Source organism: Crocodylus siamensis, chromosome 4, assembly GCF_052110815.1.
Source record: "Crocodylus siamensis isolate JL-2025a chromosome 4, ASM5211081v1, whole genome shotgun sequence".
Classification (NCBI taxonomy): Eukaryota; Metazoa; Chordata; order Crocodylia; family Crocodylidae; genus Crocodylus; species Crocodylus siamensis.
The window spans coordinates 131,548,170-131,560,177 of NC_143398.1; the positions used below are offsets into that span (position 1 = coordinate 131,548,170).

General features: G+C 42.4%; 1 protein-coding gene across 2 annotated transcripts in view; it reads right to left on the minus strand.

Annotated features, from left to right (window-relative positions):
* Positions 1–12,008, minus strand: part of WNT7B (Wnt family member 7B) — a 145,318-nt gene that overhangs the window by 14,530 nt on the left and 118,780 nt on the right. The window lies entirely within an intron of this gene.

Consider the following 12,008-nt stretch of genomic DNA (forward strand, 5'->3'; position numbering starts at 1 on the left):
CACCTTGCTAGCTCCAATCATTTTAGTATTTACAGCTGTCATTACTGTTTCAGAATAGGGCATGCACTTTGCATTAATTTTGTTCTATGTTTATTCAGTCATATAAATTATTTTTTGGCAACTTCTGAACTGAAGAAAGCACAAACAACCTCTCTTACTTCTAAAAGATTGTGCACAGAATTGTTTAGAAGGGGATCCTAAATGTGTTTTGGCCCCCTTTTGTTGTATTTGTTTGTGAAATGTAAGAAAAAATAACCCTTTTTATTTTTAGTTAAGTTTGTCTTTTTTTAACATTGCCGAGTCTGCAGTCAACAGAAGAGAGAAGAGCCAGTCTTCTTTACTCTCCTTGCCCAGTCTCTCCATAATTAATAAGTACTATAGAGGGAAATGTGACCCTCTAAAATTGCAATTACATTCTTGTGGCCCTATGTAAGTAATACATGCCAGGCAAGGATGATGGGGGTTTTTTATGTGCTGCAAAAGCTAAAAAACACTTGTACAAATTACTATACTATTGTTATTTGAACACATCATGCAAAGGAAGAACTGATTTGGCTGAGTATGAATGTAGTATATTTGTTCGTATGTCTTGATTTTACAAAATGCATATACCAGTGGTCACTCCCTTGGTTGAGATCAGAGCCATGTCCCATATTTAAGAGCATATTTTACTAAACCAAGGTATTTCTTTCTTGCATGTTCCTTTAAGAAATCTATGTTTCATCTTTAAACTAGAAAAATCCTGAAATATGCTATTTTTAACTGAATATTACAAAAGGTCAAATTCTTATTGTCTTCAGAATCAGAATAAGAGAAAATAAACCTCTAAGGTTATTTCAGGATTTACAACCAAGTAGATTATAGGGATATCCCTGCCTTATAAAAACAAATGTGGAAGATTTGTGTCCTCTTGTATGATACCTAACCACTATACTTTTATTATTATTATTTATTAATTATATGGCATTGGCACATAGAAACCTGAAGCCAAAACACTTATCATACTAGTACCATGCAAACATATCATGCAAGCCAATATGTAAAGTCAGCTAGGGAGTATATTAGATAGGAAGAGAAGAAACAGGAGGAGTTTATGTTAACAGAAGTAGGAGAGAGGGGAAAGGAAGGACAATATTAAGGAAGGAGAGAATGGACACATCTACATATCACCGTACAGCGACATTGCTATGGCGCTGTGCTTTAGTACTTCCTTTTGAAAGTACTAAAGCACAGTTCAGTAACCACCTGTACTGCACTGTGCGCATGGTGCACAGTTAGATTTCACCGCTATGTTGCCGTAGCAGCACGCTAAAATGGGGGGTGCACTATTACAGTAACGTAACTGCTGATCATGTGTAGACTCACATGATCGCTACATCACTGTAGTGCATCACTACGGTGATGTAGGACAATTTGTAGATGCACGCAATCATCTAGAAGCACTTAATGGAGCATAAGAACTTGGGTGTCCAGAGAACCTGTCACAATAAGGTTTGTCAGGTGCTTAGGCTCTATGGAAATAAGTATTTTAAAAACACCAATTAATAGATATTTCTTTCAAGTAGCGTAAAAGTATCATAGCCTCTGCAGTCCATTATATTTACCAAGTGATAGACTATCAGAGGTTTTTTATTATTGTTATTTTTAGTTTCAGTATCTCCCATGTGTATCCCAAGCAGCTAATCCAAGATTGACTAATTTTACCGGCTAAATAGTACTCATAGTCATAGGACTCACAGTCTCATATTTCAAGTTATATTATAGCTGTAATAGTCTGCATTGTGACATCCCTTATTTATTTGGCCCATGAGAACATCGATTTTTTTAAAGATGTATGGAATACAGGCAACCCCCACTTAACTCTGTTTCACTTAGCGCTATAACGCTCATTTTAAATTGATACTTGATTTCACTTAGCGCTCAGTGAGTTTTGTTATAATGCTCATGGTCACCATCTTGGGTCATTAAAACAATTGCGGTTGCTGTTTTGGGTCATTAAAACAATTGTGGTCACCATCTGGGGCCATCCAATACTTTCAGTTTTGCTTAATGCTCGTTTTGCTTAACACTAGTTTTTTCAGGAACCAATTAAGAGCACTGAGTGGGGGTTGCCTACATCCTTATCTAGTTGATCAGAAAAATAGTTGCCTAGTTAGTAATTCTGAAATGGTTAAACATGAATCCCTGTACACATAGCTGATTGATCAATATATATATTTAGTGTCATTGATCCATCTAGGAGTCTTCATCAGGCACCAGTCCTCAGGCAGGTTTGATCTTGTAAACTGAGAGTCTATATTCTCTTCGTTATACCCTTGATTACCTTTAAGAAGCGATGAAATTGTACCCACTGAAGAACTGAAGCAATAATAAAATGAACTCCAATAAATAAAATACCCAATGTTGGCCCCACCACTTAGCTGTCAGGGCCATCTTTTTACTTCGGCACAATTCTAAAAGAGAAAGCATTCAGAAATCTGATCTGGATTGTAAAGTGTACCCCTTTAACAAATTAAGCAATCATGTATATCCATTGAACCTGCAAAAAATGAGATTTTTGAAACAGAAGAGATTAATTTTATCTTGAGCACTAATCTAAGGCAATGCGTTAACTATTTCCTCAGCTCTTATGATAAACAAATTTTGATCATAAAATGTTGAGTAAGGAAAAAAATGTAACAAACCTATGGCTTCTCCTGTTTAGTACCACTTTGGTTAGGTCTACATCATGACCTTCCTTAATTAATCCTTAATTATATTGTAAGTCAATCCAGTCACATACACAGCTTAAATAATGCTTGATAACCAGTAACATAACTAGGGGTGAGTGAGCAAGAAACTCTCCCAAGGAAGGCTGTGCTGTTTCAGCAGCAGTAGCCCTATACCACTGCTGTAGCAGCAGTTGGGTGCAGAGATGCTGCACTGCTGCTATAGCAGTAGCAGGCAACAATGAAGTGGGTGGACCATGTGGCAGGAGCATTTGGGGTCCTGGGGCAGATAAGACTGATTCCCCTCCTCCGCTACCCCTCCCCACTCCCCATGCGTGTTTTACCCAGGGTACAAAACTTGCTAGTTACTCCTCTATTGATAATTAGAGTTGAGTGGGAAACAGCTTTCCTTTCCCATAAAACTTCTTGAGGTTTAAATAGTTTTCCTCATTTGCATTATGGCAACGCTGAGGCCTCTTTTCATGAAAAAACAAGAAATAGAGCTCAAGTACCAGTGGTTAGCACTCTGAGTTGTGGGAGACAGTGGAATTGAAGCACCTGGTATGACTTAAATGAATGTCCTGACCACCCAGGCATTCTCATCTGAAATGCCTTCTTAAACCTTGAAGAACTTCACCAGTGTAAGTTTCATCAAACCTCAAAATACTCTATAGTCTAGTGATTAGGAAACTGTTAGGAGTCAGGTAACATGCTTCCTTAGGAATGGTAGGGAATTTAAGATGGAAGCCTTATCAACATTGCATAATTTATACATTCCTGTGGCTGAGTGGTCTAAGACACTGGATTAAGGCCCTGGACTCTCTGAGGGCATGAAATAGACTGCTTCTGTTAGCCTGTTCTGAGGACTTTTCCTGTGCTGGTAGGAGCAGAGGAATAGTGAAGAATGGAACATCTGACCATAATTTAGTGACATAGTAATAGAGGTACAGTAGATGTGCTATATCTGGACTTTAAGGTTTTGACACTGTACTGCACAACATGCCATTAAAAAAGCTAAGGAAATATGGTCTTGGAGAAACAACTATAAGGGTGCTGTTACAGGTTACCTTAAACCATTCTAAATCTATGGAATATTAGGTGGTGTTAAAGCTAGAACAGTTTCAGAGCAGTTACTTAATACTATCTCCAACCTGCACAAATATGACTTGCCATTAGTGGGTCTTGTCTTAAACTCTCTCCCTCCTCTGGAAGCAGAGCCCTAGAGTTTAAGTGCAGCAAGAGCATGAGGAAGCACATCTCCCTGGGCTACATGTACTCATTGCCTAGGGGCTCCATGCCAATGCAGAGACCTCAGGGATTAACTGTCATGAGAGCATTAACCCTGCGGAAGCATGCCTTTTCAAGCTCCATGATCTTGCAATGCTCAGAACTAGGCAGCCCTTTCTCTCTTTTCCCCCCAAGGAATGCAGGAGGCCAGGGAGAGAGGAAAGCTGCACTCCCCCTTCCTTCTCCTGGCCGGGGGAGAGCCACCCAGATATAGAGCAAAGTCCTAGTTCTGTGAAGGGAAGGGCATGTGCCTGAGACCTGGCCTAGGAGCCCACAGGGGTCTCCTTGGATCCCTGAAGTCTTCAGCATGGTGTCATGTGAACTAGAGTTATACCTACTGGGTACAAATTAGGAGTGTTGGCTTGGGGGCAGTACCACCCCTTAGGCAGCAGAGCTTGGGAGGGTAGAATGTTTGTCAGGTGAAGAGGGGCTGGGAGCTTTGCATCCTGGGATGCTGGATGAAGGCAAATTGGTCACTTTTGTTCTGTGGAGCAGGCTGAAAATATACTAGCTCAAACTAGGTAGAACAACTCAAAAAAAGTCCTTGTCCAAAGTGGCATAACTTTAAGATGCTTAGAGGATAAAACAGTGTAACACCCTCTTGGCTAGGAACAGACAGTCAAAAAGCCTGAAGCTGAATCGATTCAGTTTTTGCAGGTTAGTCTAAGCTGTGCAGATTGAACCGATTACCAAATGAACACACATTCACTTTTGATTCAGGAAATGTAGCCACATACCTGCAGTGGCTCAAGCCAGAGCCAGGAGGTGCTACAGCATGCCTGCCAGCCACTGCCAAAGTGGAGGAAAAAGAGAAAACCATCCAAGGCTCTCGCCCCTCCCTGGTCGAGCAGAGAGGGTGTAACCAGGAACCAACCTGGGGGCCTAGTGCACTGGAGGGTGGGGGTTTAAATTCCCTCCCTGGCCCACACGAGACTCCAGCCTGGGTCTACGGTGGTGGTGGGGAGGGCAATGCCTGCCAGGCTTCTTCCCCCCACCCCTCACTTGAGGGAGGGGTGGCAGCCTCTGCCAGACTGAGGGGGTGGAGGGGTGGTATTGATATTGAATTCATAAAAGTTTAAACAAAAATAGTCCTTCCTGTGAGGTGAGCATATATTGAATACAGCACTTTGCAACCTGAAGCACATGACAAAACAAACAAAACCTTTGCCTAAGCTAAGATACAGCCCAGTGAAACACACTGAGAGCACACACAATTTAGTCTAACTTAAAATGAAAGGTAATAAACCAAAAAGACAAGAAAAAGCCTAGGACAAGTCTTACGTAATCCAGAAAGGCAGTGTCTCCTCAGCCAGGTATTCAGAAAGACCTTCCTTAAGTATTTCCCACCTTTTACAGCTTCTGCTTTATAATGTAAGCTTCATAGATTTCATAGACATTAGAACTGGAAGGGACCTCGGAAGATCATCAAGTCCAGCCCCCTGCCCCTGGGGCAGGAAGTCAGCAGGGATCATAGGATTGCAGCAAGATAAACATCCAGATGTCTTTTGAAGGCATCCAAAGTAGGTGCTTGAACCACCTATTCCAGACCTTGGGGGCTCAGACAATAAAGAAATTCTTCCTTATGTCCCGCCTGAAACAGTCATGGTGGAGTTTGTGACCATTTGACTGTCATCCCTTGGGGTGCTCTGGTAAACAGATGTTCCCCCAGATACTGGTAAGCACCCCGATGAATTTATATGTGGCCACCAGATCACCCCTGAGCCTGCGCTTTTCCAGGCTGAAGAGTCCCATTGGCTCTCAGCCTCTCTTCATAAGGTCTGCTTTCCTGACCTCTGATCATGTGCATGGCTCTCCTCTGCACCTTCTCAAGCTTCTCCACATCCTTTTTGAATTGTGGAGCCCAAAACTGGAGACAATACTCCAGCTGCAGCCTCGCCAAGGCTGAGTACAATAGGAGAATGACGTCCTGGGATTTACTTGAGAAGCATCTGTGGATGCAACCAAGCATTTTACTTGCTTTACCAGCTGCAGTATCACATTGCAGGCTCATGTTCGTCTCGTAGTCAGTCATGACCTTCAAGTCCCTTTCGTCCATAGTGCTAGCCAGCGTAGCACTGCCAAGCCTATAAGCATGCAGGTTTTTCTTCCCAAGGTGAAGAACCTTGCATTTCTCAGTGTTATACACCATCAGGTTCTCATCTGCCCAATTCCTGAGCCTGTCAAGGTCAGCCTGGATCACCCTCCTGTCTTCAGGTGTGGATGCTTTACCCCAGAGTTTGGTGTCATTAGCAAACTTGGCCAGTTAGTTTCTGATACCAATGTCCACATCATTAATGAAGATGTTAAATAGTATTGGCCCAAAGACAGAGCCCTGGGGGACCACAGTGGTCACAGGGCACTACGATGATTGACTTTCATCATCCACCACCGTCTGGGTCCTACTACAGAACCAATTTCCCAGCCAGCGGATAGTGGTGTGGCCGAGGCTGCAGTTGGTTAGTTTTACTAAGCGGTGATCATGGGATACTAGATCAAAGGCTTTTTTTAAAGTCAAGAGGTACGACAGCAATCTCTTCTCCTTTGTCCAGGTGATAGGTCACCTGGTTGTAGAAGGAAATGAGATTGGTCAAGCAAGAGCTACCCACAACAAACTATGCTGGCTATCCCTCAGGATGTTGCCATTGGCCACTCTGGTAAGAATGGCCTCTTTGATAAACTTTTCTAAGGGTACTGCAAAGAGAATAGCTAGAAGCTTCATATTCACAGGGAATAGGACAGAAAGAAGTAAGTGTCAACCTGCAGCAGAAGAGATGTAGATTGGATATCAGGAGAATCTTTCTAACAGTAAGTATAGCTAATAACTGGCAAATGCAATTCCTAATTTAATTCTGAGAATAAAATGTACATATAAATTGAGTGGTCTGACAGTTATACTAGTCTAGTCATGGTAGTTTAGTCAGGCTAACCCATAAGTGCAAACTAAAATTAAAGGCACCTCTTTAATTGAAGGCAACTGAGGAAAGTAACACCCTGAAACTTGTATGATTTCCATGCCAGGTCATTGTCAGTATTTTTGAGGTCATCATTTACAATCTAATTGCAGATTTTTTTTTTAAGTATGCTAATGCCCAGTAATGCGAGCTGTTTCTGATCAGACACACAGATGTTGGACTAGTGTTTTCCACAGCAGGCTATTTCTGTCAGGGAGCAGTCTATTTATTCAGTGTTGGAATCTTGGACTAGCCTATAGCCCACCCCTAATTTATATGTCATCTCTGACTAACTTTTAGACTGCTAACATAGCACTAAGCTTAGTATGGTCTGTTGTGGAAATTATTACAAGTTCCATAATTGCTATAGTTTACTACATTCTAATGTACATGTGCATTGCAGCATATTTTCAGGCAATAACCACACTCAGCAGAGGCTCATGTACACTAAATATATATTTTGATCAATTGGCTATGGGTACAGGGTTTCATCTTCAACTGTTTCAGAGTGACTAACTAGGCATCTGTTTTTCTGACCAACTAGATGAGGATATTGTAATTCCATGCATCATTCAGAAATGTGTGTTATCATGGGCCAAATAAATAAGGCATGCCATAAATGTAAGCTAATGCAGCTATAATTTAACTTGAAATATTAGACCCTGGGTTATACTATTTAGCCAGTACTTGGTAAATCTTGGATTAGTTATGATAGACAATATATATGCATTGCTACTAAATACAGCTCAGATCAAATATGCTTATATAATCTACAAGGCATCAGTAGACCTAGTTTCTGTGGCATATTACAATAAAAGTCAGTTGTAAGCAGTTATAGACCATTGCAAAAAGTAGATGTCATTACAAAACCTATTCTTTTGCACCAGTCTTCCCTTCCAAATTTTGCAAAAACTATAAACAATAGAAATCAGTTTAACTACACAGAATGTATGCATGTTTATCCTATTTACATGCTAATCTAGTGCTCTGTACTGACTTTTGGAAGACCAGCCTACTTAAGTATTCATTCCAAGATGCCAAACTTCTGGTGAAGTGAAAACCAGTTATTGTTAACCATGTATTTTGGATCTTTTAGGATATATCTACAGTGTATTGGAACATAGTACGAGCCCCACCATTAAAATATGCAAATCTGCTCATTCCCATTGTGTATGTGCCACCGGCTGGAAAAAACCTCATGTAGCCAGTGTTAGAGGAGCTAGTTACTCTATGAATTATCACCAAAAAGGAGCTACATGACATGTTTTTTTACATGATATGTATGCAGCAAATGTGCAGGATATGTTTTCCTGGCAGTCCTCTCTAGCACTGTTCAGCAAGAAATGGATATGTCCTGAGAAAAGAATCAAAGCCATGCAACATAATGAACCTTATGCTATTATGTCTTAAGGGCCATATGACTTGGGTCAGTGTTTCAAAAGATCATACCCATCACAGGCCAACATCTACTGGATCCCATGCTTGCTGTCACACATCCGCTTTTGGGAAAAAAATAATCAAATGTAAATAAACTGAAAAATCCTACAAATAAATACAGTCCTATAAATAAATCCTATAAATAAATAAAACCAAAACACATGGAGAGGCTCATCAAGACTGGGAGACAGGCTGGGCAACTCAAACTTCCCAACAGATCAAATGAATTATTGGTATTGTACATCTGTTAAGAACTACTAACTCTCAACCTTAAGATATTTTTGATTAGTCATGAACTTGTTCTTGAAACAATTCTTCTGATGTGGCCACTTCAGTTGCTGACATACATCTGCCACTCGGAGATGGTGTCTGCTGGTCCTACTGCTTCTTGTGATCAATAGCTGGGTGGGCTAATTACTGCAACTGGTTGTCACCCCTCTGCAGAAATCAAAATCATCATCCCTTTGACCTTGTTGAGATGTCTTCTTTTCTTCTTGCAGGACTCCCCATGAGCAGTGATTATGACACATGGATTTGATGTGGTTTGCATTGTTCTTACTTTGGCAGGTTGCCAGCCATTTTGTGGTTCAAATCTAATACCATCTCCCATTTGCTATGTTTGGCATTTTTGTTCTTTTCCAGTTTTATGGTTTTATGGTCTTTTGTCGAAGTGTATGTCTTCACTGCAGTCACTGCTGCACCTGTAGCATGACAAAAAAATGCCAAGGCAAGCTGGGGTAGGAGGAGAAGTTTAGATATAGCAGCATAGGCTATTTACCCAGCTTTGCTTGTGGGTTTGGCAGCCTGCACTGAGTTTTGTGCTGCTACAGATAGTCTGCCTTCCTTTCACCAAAGCTAGTTAGTTTAAAGCTAGCTTGGCTCTTTCTATGCTAAACTATAGTCACATCAGTGACCTCAGTGCAGACATGTCCAAAATCTTAACAAACCTTTTAGAATAGATGATAGCACTAAGGATTTGACCTCTGTCCAGAAATCTATGAGCTTAATAAAGCACTTTGAGGTAGGTCGCAATCTTTGAGGCATGTCAAATATGATTCTCTTGAACGTGCCAGGGATTTTTCTTTTTTAATCCAGTTTTGCACTACTTTTTTCTGCAAACTTATTTGACAGCTTACAGAAAATTCTTGACGTGCCGCTTTCACGATCTGATGAATCAAAAAGATTTGCTTAGATGAGCCACTTGTGAATGCGGTCCAACATCTGTGATTAACTCATCTGGAATTCCATGTTGCACAGACTTTGCTACTTGATGTGAAACAGCTCAAGTTCAAGAAAATGTCAGCATTAATCCATGAACAGAGAATCCTCCTTGTTTAAGTCAAACAAATACACACCAACTTTGGACAAACAGCAGTCAAGAGTTTCATGTGGTTTCAGTGGCTCCACTGCATTCTGTTCCATGTATTTAATGCAGATTTCACACATGGTTGGATACTGTGAATGATGCTCAACCTTTCAAACGTGAGACTGTGTAGCATTATTACACAGCATCCTGTAAGCAGACTCATGTTCTATGAAGCATTTTCATCCCTAGAACCCCAGTGAGTTTTTATGCTTGAAGATGCCTGGGATTTTTCTGTTGAGCATCCATCTGGAATTACTCTGCCTCTTGTAAAAATGGAACATTTTTATGTTGCACATTTTTTGCTTGTCAAAGTTCCTTTTAGAAGTGGAATATAGGGAAGCTGTGGTTTATTTCACTCTTCACTTCCATGAGTTACTTGCTTTCACTATTTATAGGTGCTCTGGAAGACCTGTCCACTACATGGAAGTGTATACCATGTCAGTGTTTTCATAGTTTCATAGTTTCTAGGGTCGGAAGGGACCTGAGCAGATCATCAAGTCCAACCCCCTGCCATGGCAGGAAAGAGTACTGGGGTCAAACAACCCCGGCAAGGTGTTCATCTAGCCTCCTCTTAAAGACCCCCAGGGTAGGAGCCAGCACCACTTCTCTTGGAAGTTGGTTCCAGATCTTAGCCGCCCTGACTGTGAAGTAGCGCCTCCTGATGTCTAGCCTAAATCTACCCTTTGCCAGCTTGTGACCGTTATTTCTAGTCAGTCCTGGCAGTGCTCAGGGGAACAGGGACTCCCCCAATGCCTGCTGGTCCCCCCTGACTAGTTTGTAACAGGCCACTAGATCCCTCCTCAGCCTTCTCTTGTGGATGCTGAACAGGTTCAGGTCCCATAGCCTTTCCTCATAGGGCCTGCCCTGCTGCCCCCAATCATGTGAGTGGCCCTCCTCTGGACCCTCTCCATGTCGTCCACATCCCTCCTAAAGTGCGGTGCCCAGAACTGGACACAGTACTCCAGCTGTGGCCTGACCAGTGCCACATAGAGGGGGAGGATCACCTCCCTGGACTTGTTTGAGATGCACACTGTCGGCTCATGTTCATTTTGGCATCAATAATGACTCCAAGATCTTTTTCTGCCTCTGCACTCACGAGAAGGGAGTTCCCCAGCCTGTAGGTATGGTGCTGGTTCTTCCTCCCCAGGTGCATCACCTTGCACTTGTCAGTGTTGGATCCCATCCTGTTCTCATCCGCCCACCCCTGTAACCTGTCTAGGTCTGATTGCAGCCTATTCCTCCCTTCTAGCATGCCCACTTCCCCCCAACTCTTAGTGTCATCTGCGAATTTGAACAGGGTGCTTTTTACCCCCTCATCCAAATCACTGATGAAGATGTTGAACAGTGCGGACCCAAGGACCAAGCCCTGCAGAGCCCCACTGCCCACATCCCTCCAGCCTGATAATGACCCATCCACCACCACTTTCTGGGTGCCACCCTCCAGCCAGTTGGCAACCCATTTGACTGTGTAGGTGTTGACGCCACAGTCTCCTGATTTTTTAATGAGAATGGGGCGAGAGACAGTGTTGAAGGCCTTCCTAACATCCAGAAAGACTATGTCTACCACTACACCTGCGTCTAAGGATTTGGTGACATGGTCATAGAAGGTCACCAGGTTGGTCTGATAGGACCTGCCGCTAATGAACCCGTGTTGGTTGTCCCAAAGCATAATCTTCCCCGCTGGCCCCTTGCGGACATGCGCCAGGATAACTCTCTCAAAAAGCTTACCCAGGACCGAGGTAAGACTGACTGGTCTATAGTTTCCTGGGTCCTTCTTCCTCCCTTTTTTGAAAATGGGTACCACATTGGCCCTTTCCCAGTCCTCTGGCACCACACCAGAGCACCATCTGTGCTTTTTTTGTTTTTTGAGTACTTTTACAATTTTATGATCATTTTCTAAATTATTGGTGGTACTTTGCACAGTAGTTTCTGTAATACAACAATTTATGGTCTGTTTCGAACTGAACTGATACATCTCCTAAAGGTGGGTCACTACCTGCAGGGGCGTGTGCTTGTAGAGGCACAAATAGCAGCATCAGAAATCTGTGCTGCCACTTTGTGCCCCATCACATGCCCCTGTATGTAGACTTTGGTGTGCAGCAAATTGTCCTGGGTAGGGGTAAGGGAGGCTGTGGCCAGCACCTGTGTTGGGTCCAGCAGTATTACCTGGTGTCCTGGTGCAGCCAGGGCACAGATCTGGCTTTGCAGAGCCTGACTGGCAGCCACAGCATTGTTCTGGATGACCAGACCTCCATTTTT